Here is a 14,458-nt window from a genome sequence, read left to right on the forward strand (position 1 = left end):
AACAGATGGAGAGATATACCATGTTCTTGGATTGGAAGAATCAACACTGTGAAAATGATTCTACTACCCAAAGCAATCTACAGATTCAATGCAATCCCTATCAAACTACCACTGGCATTTTACACAGAACTAGAACAAAAACTTTCACAATTTGTATGGAAACACCAAAGACCCCAAATAGCCAAAGTAATCTTGAGAATGAAAAGCGGAGCTGGAGGAATCAGGCTCCCTGACTTTAGACTATACTACAAAGCTACAGTAATCAAGACAGTATGATACTGGCACAAAAACAGATATATAGATCAATGGAACAGGATAGAAAGCCCAGAGATAAACCCATGCACCTATGGTCACCTTATCTTTGATAAAGGAGGCAGGAATGTACAGTGTAGAAAGGGCAGCCTCTTCAATAAGTGGTGCTGGGAAAACTGGACAGGTACATGTAAAAGTATGAGATTAGATCACTCCCTAAGACCATACACAAAAATAAGCTCAAAGTGGATTAAAGACCTAAATGTAAAGCCAGACACTATAAAACTCTTAGAGGCAAACATAGGCAGAACACTCTATGACATAAATCATAGCAAGATCCTTTTTGACCCACCTCCTAGAGAAATGGAAATAAAAAAAAAAATAAACAAATGGCACCTAATGAAACTGCAAAGCTTTTGCACAGCAAAGGAAACCATAAACAGGACCAAAAGACAACTCTCAGAATGGGAGAAAATATTTGCAAATGAAGCAACTGACAAGGGATTAATCTCCAAAATTTACAAGCAGCTCAAGCAGCTCAATAGCAAAAAACAAACAACCCAATCCAAAAATGGGCAGAAGACCTAAATAGACATTTCTCCAAAGAAGATATACAGACTGCCAACAAACACATGAAAGAATGCTCAACATCACTAATCATTAGAGAAATGCAAATCAAAACTACAATGAGATATCATCTCACACCAGTGAGAATGGCCATTATCAAAAAAATCTAGAAACAATAAATGCTGGAGAGGGTGTGGAGAAAAGGGAACACTCTTGCACTGCTGGTGGGAATGTGAATTGGTACAGCCACTATGGAGAACAGTATGGAGGTTCCTGAAAAAACTACAAATAGAACTACCATATGACCCAGCAATCCCACTACTGGGCATATACCCTGAGAAATCCATAATTCAAAAGAGTCATGTACCACAATGTTCATTGCAGCTCTATTTACAATAGCCCGGAGATTGAAACAACCTAAGTGTCCATCATCGGATGAATGGATAAAGAAGATGTGGCACATATATACAATGGAATATTACTCAACCATAAAAAGAAACGAAATTGAGCTATTTGTAATCAGGTGGACGGACATAGAGTCTGTCATACAGACTGAAGTAAGTCAGAAAGAGAAAGACAAATACCATATGCTAACACATATATATGGAATTTAAGAAAAAAAATTGTCATGAAGAACCTAGGGGTAAGACAGGAATAAAGACACAGACCTACTAGAGAATGGACTTGAGGATATGGGGAGGGGGAAGCGTAAGCTGTGACAAAGCGAGAGAGTGGCATGGACATATACACACTACCAAATGTAAAATAGATAGCTAGTGGGAAGCAGCCACATAGCACAGGGAGATCAGCTAGGTGCTTTGTGATCACATAGAGGGGTGGGATAGGGAGGGTGGGAGGGAGGCGCAACAGGGAGGAGATATGGGGATATATGTATATGTATAGCTGATTCGCTTTGTTATAAAGCAGAAACTAACACACCACTGTAGAGCAGTTATACTCCAATAAAGATGTTGAAAAAAAAAAAGAATGCTCAACATCATTAATCATTAGGGAAATGCAAATCAAAACTATAATGAGATATCATCTCACACCAGTCAGAATGGTCATCATCCAAAAATCTATAAACAATAAATGCTGGAGAGGGTGTGGAGAAAAGGGAACACTCTTGCACTGCTGGTGGGAATGTGAATTGGTACAGCCACTATGGAGAACAGTATGGAGGTTCCTGAAAAAACTACAAATAGAACTACCATATGACCCAGCAATCCCACTACTGGGCATATACCCTGAGAAATCCATAATTCAAAAAGAGTCATGTACCACAATGTTCATTGCAGCTCTATTTACAATAGCCCAGAGATGGAAACAACCTAAGTGTCCATCATCGGATGAATGGATAAAGAAGATGTGGCACATATATACAATGGAATATTACTCAACCATAAAAAGAAACGAAATTGAGCTATTTGTAATGAGGTGGATGGACCTAGAGTCTGTCATACAGAGTGAAGTAAGTCAGAAAGAGAAAGACAAATACTGTATGCTAATACACATATACAGAATTTAAGAAAAAAAATGTCATGAAGAACCTAGGGGTAAGACAGGAATAAAGACACAGACCTACTAGAGAATGGACTTGAGGATATGGGGAGGGGGAAGGGTAATCTGTGACTAAGTGAGAGAGTGGCATGGACATATATACACTACCAAACGTAAAATAGATAGCTAGTGGGAAGCAGCCGCATAGCACAGGGAGATCAGCTTGGTGCTTTGTGACCACCTAGAAGGGTGGGATAGGAAGGGTGGGTGGAGGGAAGAGATATGGCAACATATGTATATGTATATGTATAACTGACTCACTTTGTTATAAAGCAGAGACTAACACAGCATTGTAAAGCAATTATACTCCAATAAAGATGTTAAAAAATGCATTCTCCTGGAGTTAGAGTTTTGATTCCTGATAAGCCTGCAAATTGATCTCGAACAGATAACCCTCTTGTTAACCAGCATTTGTTCTTTGAGTTTCAGACATATTCTTAGGAAGAGATTCTGAAGGCAAGCAGGGTAATAATTTTGAGTAATTAAAGAGGAAAAGTGGGACACCAGAAACGAACTCTACTCCTAGGAAACACCAGGATAAAAAAGAACTACACACCTCCATTTGGAACAGTGGTTGGAATTTGGGGAGATGGTTAAGAAACTACATTCATGTATCACACTCACTTCTGGATGATCTGTGAATGATAAATATTATAATTGCATGTAGATACTCAAATGACATCAATTAAAGAAAACTTTACAAATGAGTTTTATTCTTTTAAGAGAAGAGAATTCTCTGTTTAAAACCTGTCTACAATATGCAAAAACAAATTTACTTAAGATTTGAGAGTACGTTAGAATTACCCACTTGGTCAGAAACCTAGAAGTATATTCCTGCTGCAGATTTTAAGCCAAAAGGCTTTCACCTGAAGCTCCAGGCCAAAGACCTCCAACTTTTTACCACCAAAGGCTTCCTTTATTAAGTTTTCACTGAAGACCCACGTTTTGAAATATTTTATAATGTACTGAGTAAAAATAAATATCCATTTCCATTAGTCTAGGTGCCCTGCAGCACAAGATAACCATGAGCATTAGAAAGCAAAGTTGATAGTTGGGCAGACTTACCATTGTGTCTAGGTTAGACATTACTAATTTCCTTGGTCCCTAGGGACCCAGGGAACCCAAGTTTCTGGGCATTGTTTTGGGCCCTTTCCACATTTACCTCTCTGCCCCTTGGCCGTCACCAAGCCAAATTTAATATTGTCTCTGCAAATATCTTGCTATTTAACACCCTGCTTTTGCTCAAAGTTATCTCACACTCAAAATGTGTTTTCTCTTCCAAAGTGGATAATATACTGTTCTCTGCCAAGATCTCTTCTTCTGGACCAATGTGCCCATCCCCCAGTTGCTGGGAATATTAACTGCTAACAGCTCACAGCTGTTTCCCTAACTGAACACTGCCCTTGGCCACAGGGAACTGCCTAGCCCAAGGTGACAACTCCTAGGGTGCGGTCTAATATTTTCAACATTCCTCAAAGCTTGTTATGGATAATATAAGTTCAACACTCTTCAAGATAAAGTGAGAGAAGATACAAATTACCATTAGCAGGAATATAAAAAAGGGGGCATTATTAAAAATTCTAGACATTAAAAGGTTAAGGAATAGTATGATGGTATGTTCAAAATTTAGAACGATGGTGTATATAGAACACACTAAGAATCTACAAAAATGTGACTAGAAATATAAATTCAGCAAGGATACAGCACACGTATCTTCAGAAGTCCATTATAATTCTATCTGCTAGCATAAAAAATAATGTAAAATGGATTTTTTAAAACTTTTAAACACTACCGTTGGGTAGTCTACTTTTAGTTTGGCTGAATAGGCTCCTACTAGCCTGACCCTTCCACAGATAATGACAATAAATCCTGGAAAAAATATGAAAAACAAAACAATAAAAATAACAACCACCACCACAAAATTATCTAAAAGACTGCAGTGTGAAGAAAAGCAGTCAGATTACGGAGGGGAGTTCACACCTAAAGGAAGCATATGGCACAGGGTGCGGTGCGTATCCCGTTTTTATGGCATTAAGTCTGATGACAGGCTGTAATCAGCACTCTGCAGGGTGACTAAAACTTGAGAGAAAATCCACAGACTTTCTGGACCAAAGAAACAGTACAAAGTTTGGGGCAACATAGCTGCTGGAAAGTGAGGGTGTAACCCCAAAAAGGAGAACACCACAGAGGGGGAGCCACAAATTTTGTGTATACATTCATCCCAAATATCTGCCTAACCCTTAAATTTGTATAGGTAGACAGACTGCAACAAACCCATTTAAGGATATGAGAAGTGAACTGTAATTTGAACTATTGCCAAAGAGACTGAGTTCATAGTTTGAGTCCAACAAGTTACTTGCCTCCTAAGAAAACAAAATCACAACTCTCTTTGGAGAAATACAACAAAATCAAAAGTCTATACAACTTAAATTCACAATGCCTAGTATACAATCCAAAATACTAAACATACAAAGAAACAGAAAAATGCAAGTAATTTTCAGGAGAAAAGACAATTAATGGAGACAAACCCTAAAGTGATCCAGTTGTTGGAATTAGCAGACAAGAATTTTTAAGGCAGGTATTATAATTCTGATCAATGAAGTTAAGGAAATAGAAATAGAAATGAAATAAAAGAACAAAAGGGAAATTCCAGAATTGATAAATATCTGAAATTAAAAATATACTGGATGAGCTTAACAATAGAATTGAGATGATAGAGAAAAGAGTCAGAGAATTTGAATATCAATCAAAAGAAAGTATCCAATATGAAGAACACAGGAATAAAAGACTGAGAAAAAATTAACAGAATCTCAAGGACTTATGGGAACACAGTAGGGTCAAACATGCATGTATTTGACATTATAGAAGGAAAGGAGAGGAGAGAGAGAGAGCAGAGAGCATAAAAACTTTTGAGTAATAGTGACCCCAAATTTTCCTATTTTGGAGAAAATTATATTTATATATTGAAGGTGCTCAGCAAACCCCAAGAAGAATAAACATGAAGAAAAGTATGCTGATACCGCTGGAAATCAAAGAGAAAGAGAAAATCCTGAAAGGAGACAATGAAATTACACACTATATACAGGGGAACAATGACAAAAATGAATACTGATTGCTCATCAGAAGCTATGGAGGAAAGAAAAATATGGAACAATGCCTTCAGAATTGAAACAAAACAAAATAAAATGTTAGTCCCAAATTCTATATCTAGCAAAAATATAGTGGGCAACCTTGTCTTCTTCCTGATCTTAGAGGAAATACTTTCAGTTTTTCACCATTGAGAACAACGTTGCCTGTGGGTTTGTCATATATGGCCTTTATTCTGCTGAGGTTATTTCCCTCTATGCCTACTTTCTGGAGGGTATTTATCATAAATGGGTGTTGAATTTTGTCAAAAGGTTTTTCTGCATCTATTGAGATGATCATATGGTTTTTCTCCTTCAATTTGTTAATATGGTGTATCACATTGATTGATTTCCATATATTGAAGAATCCTTGCATTCCTGGGATAAACTCCACTTGATCATGGTGTATGATCCTTTTAATGTGCTGTTGGATTCTGTGTGCTAGTACTTTGTTGAGGATTTTTGCATCTATGTTCATCAGTGATATTGGCCTGTAGTTTTCTGTCTTTGTGACATCTTTGTCTGGTTTTGGTGTCAGGGTGATGTTGGCCTTGTAGAATGAGTTTGGGAATGTTCCTCCCTCTGCTATATTTTGGAAGAGTTTGAGAAGGATAGGTGGTAACTCTTCTCTAAATGATTGATAGAATTCGCCTGTGAAGCCATCTGGTCCTGGGCTTTTGTTTGTTGGAAAATTTTTAATCACAGTTTCAATTTCAGAGCTTGTGATTGGTCTGTTTATATTTTCTATTTCTTCTTGATTCACTCTCTGAAGGTTGTGCTTTTCTAAGAATTTGTCCATTTCTCCAGGTTGTCCATTTTACTGGCATATAGTTGCTTGTAGTAATCTCTCATGATCCATTGTATTTCTGCAGTGCCAGTCGTTACTTCTCCGTTTTCATTTCTAATTCTGTTGAGTCTGCTCCCTTTTTTTCTTGATGAGTCTGGCTCATGGTTTATCAATTTTGTTTCTCTTCTCAAAGAACCAGCTTTTAGTTTTATTGATCTTTGCAATTGTTTCCTTCTTTTCTTTTTCATTTATTTCTGATGTGATATTTATGATTTCTTTCTTTCTGCTAACTTTGGGGTTTTTTTGCTGTTCTTTCTCTATTGCTTTAGGTGTAAGGTTAGGTTGTTTATTTGAGATGTCTCTTGTTTCTTGAGGTAGGATTGTATTGCTATAAACTTCCCTCTTAAAACTGCTTTTGCTACATCCCATCGGTTTGGGGTTGTCGTGTTTTCATTGTCATTTGTTTCTAGGTATTTTTTGATTTCCTCTTTGATTCCTTAAGTGATCGCTTGGTTATTTAGTAGTGTACTGTTTAGCCTCCATGTGTTTGTATTTTTTTACAGATTTTTTCCTGTAACTGTTATCTAGTTTCATAGCACTGTGTTTGGAAAAGGTACTTGATATGAGTTCAATTTTCTTAAATTTACCAAGGCTTAATTTGTGACCCAAGATATAATTTATCCTGGAGAATGTTCTATGAGTACTTGAGAAGAAAGTGTATTCTGTTGTTTTGGGATGGAATGTCCTATAAATATCAATTAAGTCCATCTTGTTTAATGTATCATTTAAAGCTTGTGTTTCCTTATTTATTTTCAATTTGGATGATCTGTCCATTGGTGAAAGTGGGGTGTTAAAGTCCCCTACTATGATTGGGTTACTGTTGATTTCCCATTTTATGGCTGTTAGCATTTGCCTTATGTATTGAGGTGCTCCTATGTTGGGTGCATAAATATTTACAATTGTTATATGTTCTACTTGGATTGATCCCTTGATCATTATGTAGTGTCCTTCTTTATCTCTTGTAATAGTCTTTATTTTAAAGTCTATTTTGTCTGACACGAGACTTGCTGCTCTAGCTTTCTTTTGATTTCCATTTGCATGGCATATCTTTTCTCATCCCCTCACTTTCAGTCTGTAGGTGTCCCTAGGTCTGAAGTGGGTCCCTTGTAGACAGCATATATACAGGTCTTGTTTTTGTATCCATTCAGCCAGTCTATGTCATTTGGTTGGATCATTTAATACACTTACATTTAAGGTAGTTATCCATATGTACGTTCCTATTACCATTTTCTTAATTGTTTTCGGTTTGTTATTGTAGGTCTTTTCCTTCTCTTGAGTTTTCTGCCTAGAAAAGTTCCTTTAGCATTTGTTGTAAAGCTTGTTTGGTGGTGCTGCATTCTCTTAACTTTTCTTGTCTGTAATGATTTTAATTTCTCCATCAAATCTGAATGAGATCCTTGCTGGGTAGAGTCATCTTGGTTGTAGGTTTTTCCCTTTCATCACTTTAAATATGTCCTGCCACTCCCTTCTGGCTTGCAGAGTTTCTGCTGAAAGATCTGTTGTTAAATTTATGGGAGTTCCCTTGTATGTTATTTCTTGTTTTTCCCTTTCTGCTTTTAATATTTTTTCTTTGTATTTAATTTTTGATAGTTTTATTAACATGTGTCTTGGCGTGTTTCTCCTTGGAGTTGATTGTGGAGATATAATCCACTGCTCCTGAGGCTGCTGGGAGAAATTTCCCTTTGTCTTCTTTGTTCACACAGCTCCTGGTGTTTAGATTTGGATTTGGCTCTGCCTCTGAGTGTAGGTCGCCTGAAGGCATTTGTTCTTCACTCCAACAGGATGGGGTTAAAGTAGCAGCTGATTAGGGAGCTCTGGCTCACCGAAGCCAGGGTGAGGGAGGGGTATGGAATGCGGCGTGAGTCTGCAGCATCAGAGGCTGGCATGATGTTCCAACAGCCTCAGGCATACCATGTGTTCTCCTGGGGAAGTTGTCCCTGGATCACGGGACACTGGCAGTGGCGGGCTTCACAGGATCCTGGGACAGGAGGTGTGGATAGTGACCTGTGCTTGCACACAGGCTTCTTGGTTGCTGCAGCAGCAGCCTTAGAGTTTCATGCCCATCTCTGGTGTCCGTGCTGATAGCCGCAGCTCGCACCTGTCTCCAGAGCTCGTTTAGGCAGTGTTCTGAATCCCCTCTCCTCGCGCACCCCGAAACGATGGTCTCTTGCCTCTTAGGCAGGTCCAGAGTTTTTCCCGACTCCTTCTCGGCTAGCTGTGGTGCACTAGCCCCCTTCAGGCTGTGTTCACGTAGCCAACCCCAGTCCCCTCCCTGGGACCTGACCTCCGAAGCCAGAGCCTCAGCTCCCAGCCCCACCTGTCCCAGCAGGTAAGCAGCCAACCCTCTTGAGCTGGTGAGTGCTGCTCAGCACTGATCCTCTGTGTGGGAATCCCTCGGCTTTTCCCTCTCTACCCCTGTTGCTGCACTCTCCTCCATGGCTCTGAAGCTTCTCCCTGCCACCCAGCTCCCATCTCCGCCAGTGAAGGGGCTTCCTAGTGTGTGGAAACTTTTCTTCCTTCACAGCTCACTCCCTGAGGTGCAGGTCCCATCCCTATTCTTTTGACTGTTTTTCCTTTTTGCTTTTGAGCTTCTCAGGTATGTGTGGAGTTTCTTGCCTTTTGGGAAGTCTGAGATATTCTTCCAGCGTTCAGTAGGTGTTCTGTAGGAGTTGTTTCACATGTAGATGTATTTCTGATGTATGTGTGGGGAGGAGGGTGATCTCCACATCTTACTCTTCCACAATATTGAAGGTCTCCCTTCTACTTTTTGATCCATTGATTTTTATACAAGTGCCAAGGTAAGTCAGTGAAGAAAGGATAGTCTTGTCAATAAATGATGCTGGAAAACTGAGAGTCACATGGATAAAAATGAGCCTTGAGCTTTATCTCACATAATACAAAAAACTTAACTCAGAAAAGATTTATGTGAAAAACAAAAATTTTTAATTTTTAGGTAAAAATATAGGGCATAATATCTTTGTGAACTTTGGGTAGGCAAAGATTTTTTAGACAGGAAAAACAAAAGCACTAATCATATAAGGAATAATTTGATAAATTGAAATTCATCAAAATTAAAACCTTTTGCTTATCAAAGATACTGTTAAGAAAATAAAAAGGCAAAAGGAGAAATGGTTGTTTCAGACCTATCTATCTTATTTATGTGTTTCATATATATATATTATATATATATCTGACATAGGACTTATATCAGAATATGTAATGAACTCCTACAATTCAATAATAAGAAGGCAACGTATTTTTAAATGTTCAAAATATTTAAATTTCACAAAAGAAGATATGCAAATAGTACATAATAAGGTGTTCGATAATATTAGGTATCAGAGAAATGCAAATTAGAACCACAATGATATCAATACACAATGGAGGAACTAATTCATTTCATTGATAAGTAGGTCTGTGAGACAGGGCTGGTCCTGCAGTCAATATGGTAAAGAAACACATATTTATAATCTGAAACTTCCAAGACAACAAGGTCCTGAGGTTCCAAGGAATATAGCAGAAATCCCTAAGAGTAACTTCAATCCCAGAAGCCACATACCCCATTCCTTGGTCCCTCTATATAAGCTGCTAATTATGAGATGTATATAATTCAGCAGCTGAGAAGATACAAGAAATAAATTGTGCATTTTAGGTTCTCCATACCCCATGGGTACCAGAACATAATGCCCTTTTCATTTCACCTCAGTTCTTTTGGCTGCTTCTCAGGAAACAGTCAGTAAATGAACATGAAAAAGAAAGTATAGAAATGTGAGTCTCAAGAGGATGAAAACACAAGCCTCAGAGCGGGAGAAAATATTTGCAGAAGACATAGCTGATAAAGTACTGTTGTTCAAAATATACAAAGAACTCTTAAAACTTCACAGTAAGACAATGTACTCCACAATTAAAAAATGGGCAAAAGTCCTGAACAGATATCCCACCAAAGAATATATACAGATGGCTAATAAGCATCTGGAAAGATGCTCCACATCATAAGTAATTAAGGAATTATAAGGTAAAACAACAATGAGATACCACTATACACCTATTAAAATGGCCAAAATCCAATATACTGACAACACCAAATGCTGACAAGAAAGTAGAGCAACAGAAACTCTCATTTACTGCTGGTGGGAATGCAAAATTGTACAGCCACTTTGGAAGACATTTTGGCAGTTTCTTACAAAATTAAACATACTCTTACCATACAATCCAACAATCACACTCTCCTTAAAACTTATTCCACATAAACACCTACACTTGGCTCTTAGATAGCCTCAACCACCATAGGGCAGACAGCAAAAGCAAGAACTACAATCCTGCAGCCTGTGGAATGAAAACCACAGTCTCAGAAAGACAGACAAAATGAAAAGGCAGAGGACTATATACCAGATTAAGGAACAAAATAAAACCCCATAAAAACAACTAAATGAAGTGGAGATAGGCAACCTTCCAGAAAAAGAATTCAGAATAATGATAGTGAAGATGATCCAGGACCTCGGAAAAAGAATGGAGGCAAAGATCGAGATGATGCAAGAAATGTTTAACAAAGACCTAGAAGAATTAAAGAACAAATTACTAGAAGAAATAAAGAACAAACAAACAGAGATGAACCATACAACCACTGAAATGAAAAATATACTAGAGGGAATCACTACCAGAATAGCTGAGACAGAAGAACAGATAAGTGACCTGGAAGACAGAATGGTGAAATTCACCACCATGGAACAGAATAAAGAAAAAAGAATGAAAAGAAATGAAGACAGCTTAAGAGACCTCTGGGACAACATTAAATGCACCAACATTTGCATTAGAGGGGTGCCAGAAGGAGAAGAGAGAGAAAGGACCTGAGAAAATATTTGAAGAGATTATAGTCGAAAACTTCCCTAACTTGGGAAAGGAAATAGCCACCCAAGTCCAGGAAGCACAGAGGATCACAGGCAGGATAAACCCAAGGAGAAACATACCAAGACACAAAGTAATCAAACGGACAAAAATTAAAGACAAAGAAAAATTATTAAAAGCAACAAGAGAAAAATGACAAATAACATACAAGGGAACTCCCATAAGGTTAACAGCTGATTTCTCAGCAGAAACTCTACAAGCCTGAAGGGAGTGGCAAGATATATTTCACTGAAGGAATCAAAGAGGAAATTAAATAACACCTAGAGACCAATGACAAGGAAAACACAATGATCTGAAACCTATGGGATGTAGCAAAAGCAGTTCTAAGGGGAAAGTTTATAGCTATACAATCCTACCTCAAGAAACAAGAAAAATCTCAAATAACCATCTAACCTTACACCTAAAGGAACTAGGGAAAGAAAATCAAACAAAGCCCAAAGGTAGTAGCAGGAAAGAAATCATAAAGATCAGAGCAGAAATAAATGAAATACAAACAAAGAAAACAATAGCAAAGATCAATAAAACTAAAAGCTAGTTCTTTGAGACGATAAACAAAATTGATAAACCTTTAACCACACTCATGAAGAAAAAGATAGGACTCAAATCAATAAAGTTCAAAATGAAAAAGGAAAAGTTACAACAGATACTGCAGAAATACAAAGCATTGTAAGAGACTACTACAAGCAAATCTATGGCAATAAAATGGACAACCTGGAAGAAATGGACAAATTCTTAGAAAGGTGTAAGCTTCCAAGACTGAACCAGGAAGAAATAGAAAATATGAACAGACCAATCACAAGTAATCAAATTGAAAATGAGATTAAAAATCTTCCAACAAACAAAAGCCCAGGACCACATGGCTTCACAGGTGAACGCTATCAATCATTTAGAGAAGAGCTAACACCCATCCTTCTCAAACTCTTCCAAAAAATTGCAGAGGAAGGAACACTCCCAAACTCATTCTACAAGGCCATCATCACCCTGATACCAAAACCAGACAAAGATACAGGAAAAAAAAAAAAAGAAAATTACATATCAATATCACTGATGAATATAGATGCAAAAATCGTCAACAAAATACTAGCAAACAGAATCCAACAGCACATTAAAAGGATCATACACCATGATCAAGTGGGATTTATCCCAGGGATGCAAGGATTCTTCAGTATACATAAATCAATCAATGTGATATGCCATATTAACAAATTAAAGAATAAAAACCATATGATAATCTCAATAGATGCAGAAAAAGCTTTTGATAAAATTGAACAGAGATATATGATAAAAACTCTTCAGAAAGTGGGCACAGAGGGAACCTACCTCAACATATATGACAAACCCACAGCAAGCATCATTCTCAATGGTGAAAAACTGAAAGCATTTCCTCTAAGATCAGGAACAAGACAAGGATATCCACTCTCACCACTATCATTCAACATAGTTTTGGAAGTCCTAGCCACGGCAATCAGAGAAGAAAAAGAAAAAAGGAATACAAATTGGAAAAGAAGTAAAACTGTCATTGTTTGCAGATGGCATGATACTATACATAGATAATCCTAAAGATGCCATCAGAAAACTACTAGAGCTAATCAATAAATCTGGTAAAGTTGCAAGATACAAAATTAATGCACAGAAATCTCTTGCATTCCTATATACTAACAACAAAAGATCAGAAAGATAAATTAATGGAACAATTACATTCACCACTGCAACAAAAAGAATAAAATATCTAGGAATAAACCTACCTAAGGAGGTAAAAGACCTGTACTCAGAAAACTATAAGACACTGATGAAAGAAAGCAAAGATGACACAAACAGAAGGAGAGGTATACCATGTTCTTGGACTGGAAGAATCAATATTGTGAAAATGACTATACTACCCAAAGCAATCTATAGAGTCAATGCAATCCCTAACAAATTACCAATGGCATTTTTTCACAGAACTTGAACAAAAGATCTTAAAATTTGTATGGAGACAAAAAAGACCCCGAATAGTCAAAGAAATCTTGAGGAAAAAAAAAAGAAAAACAAAAAATGGATCAGACTCTCTGACCTCAGACTATACTACAAAGCTACAGTCATCAAAACTATGGTACTGGCAAAAAAACAGAAATATAGATCAATGCAACAGGATAAAAAGCCCAGGGATAAACCCACACACCTACGGTCAGCTAATCTATGACAAAGGAGGCAAGGATATACAATGGAGAAGACAGCCTCTCCAATAAGTGGTGCTGGGAAAAGTGGACAGCTACATGTAAAAGAATGAAATTAGAACACTCCCTAACACCATACACAAAAATAAACTCAAAATGGATTAGAGACCTAAATGTAAGACCAGACACTATAAAACTCTTAGAGGAAAACATAGGAAGAACAGTCTTTGACATAAATCACAGCAAGATCTTTTTTGACCCACGTCCTAGAGTATTGGAAATGAAAACAAAAATAAAAAATGGGACCTAGTGAAACTTAAAAGCTTTTGCACAGCAAAGGAAACTATGAACATGACGAAAAGACAACCCTCAGAATGGGAGAAAATATTTGCAAACAAATCAATGGTCAAAGGAATCATCTCCAAAATATATAAACAGCCCATGCAGCTCAATATTAAAAAACAAACAACCCAATCAAAAAATGGGCAGAAGACCTAAAGAGGCATTTCTCCAAAGAAGACCTACAGATGGCCAAGAGGCACATGAAAAGCCACTCAACATCACTAATTATTAGAGAAATGCAAGTGAAAACTCCAATGAGGTATTGCCTCACACCAGTTAGAATGGGCATCATCAGGAAATCTACAAACAATAAATGCTGGGGAGGGTGTGGAGAAAAGGGAACCCTCTTGCGCTGTTGGTGGGAATGTAAATTGATACAGCCACTATGGTGAACAGTATGGAGGTTCCTTAAAAAACTAAAAATAGAATTACCATATGACCCAGCAATCCCACTACTGGGCATATACCCAGAGAAAACCATAATTCAAAAAGACACATGTACCCCAATGTTCATTGCAGCACTATTTACAATAGCCAGGTCATGAAAGCAACCTAAATGCCCATCGACAGATGAATGGATAAAGAAGATGTGGTACATATATACAGTGGAATATTACTCAGCCATAAAAAGGAACGAAATTGGGTCATTTGTAGAGACGTGGATGAACCTAGTGATTGTCATACAGAGTGAGGTAAGTCAGAAA

This window comes from Tursiops truncatus, chromosome 2 (genome assembly GCF_011762595.2).
Source record: "Tursiops truncatus isolate mTurTru1 chromosome 2, mTurTru1.mat.Y, whole genome shotgun sequence".
Lineage (NCBI taxonomy): Eukaryota > Metazoa > Chordata > Mammalia > Artiodactyla > Delphinidae > Tursiops > Tursiops truncatus.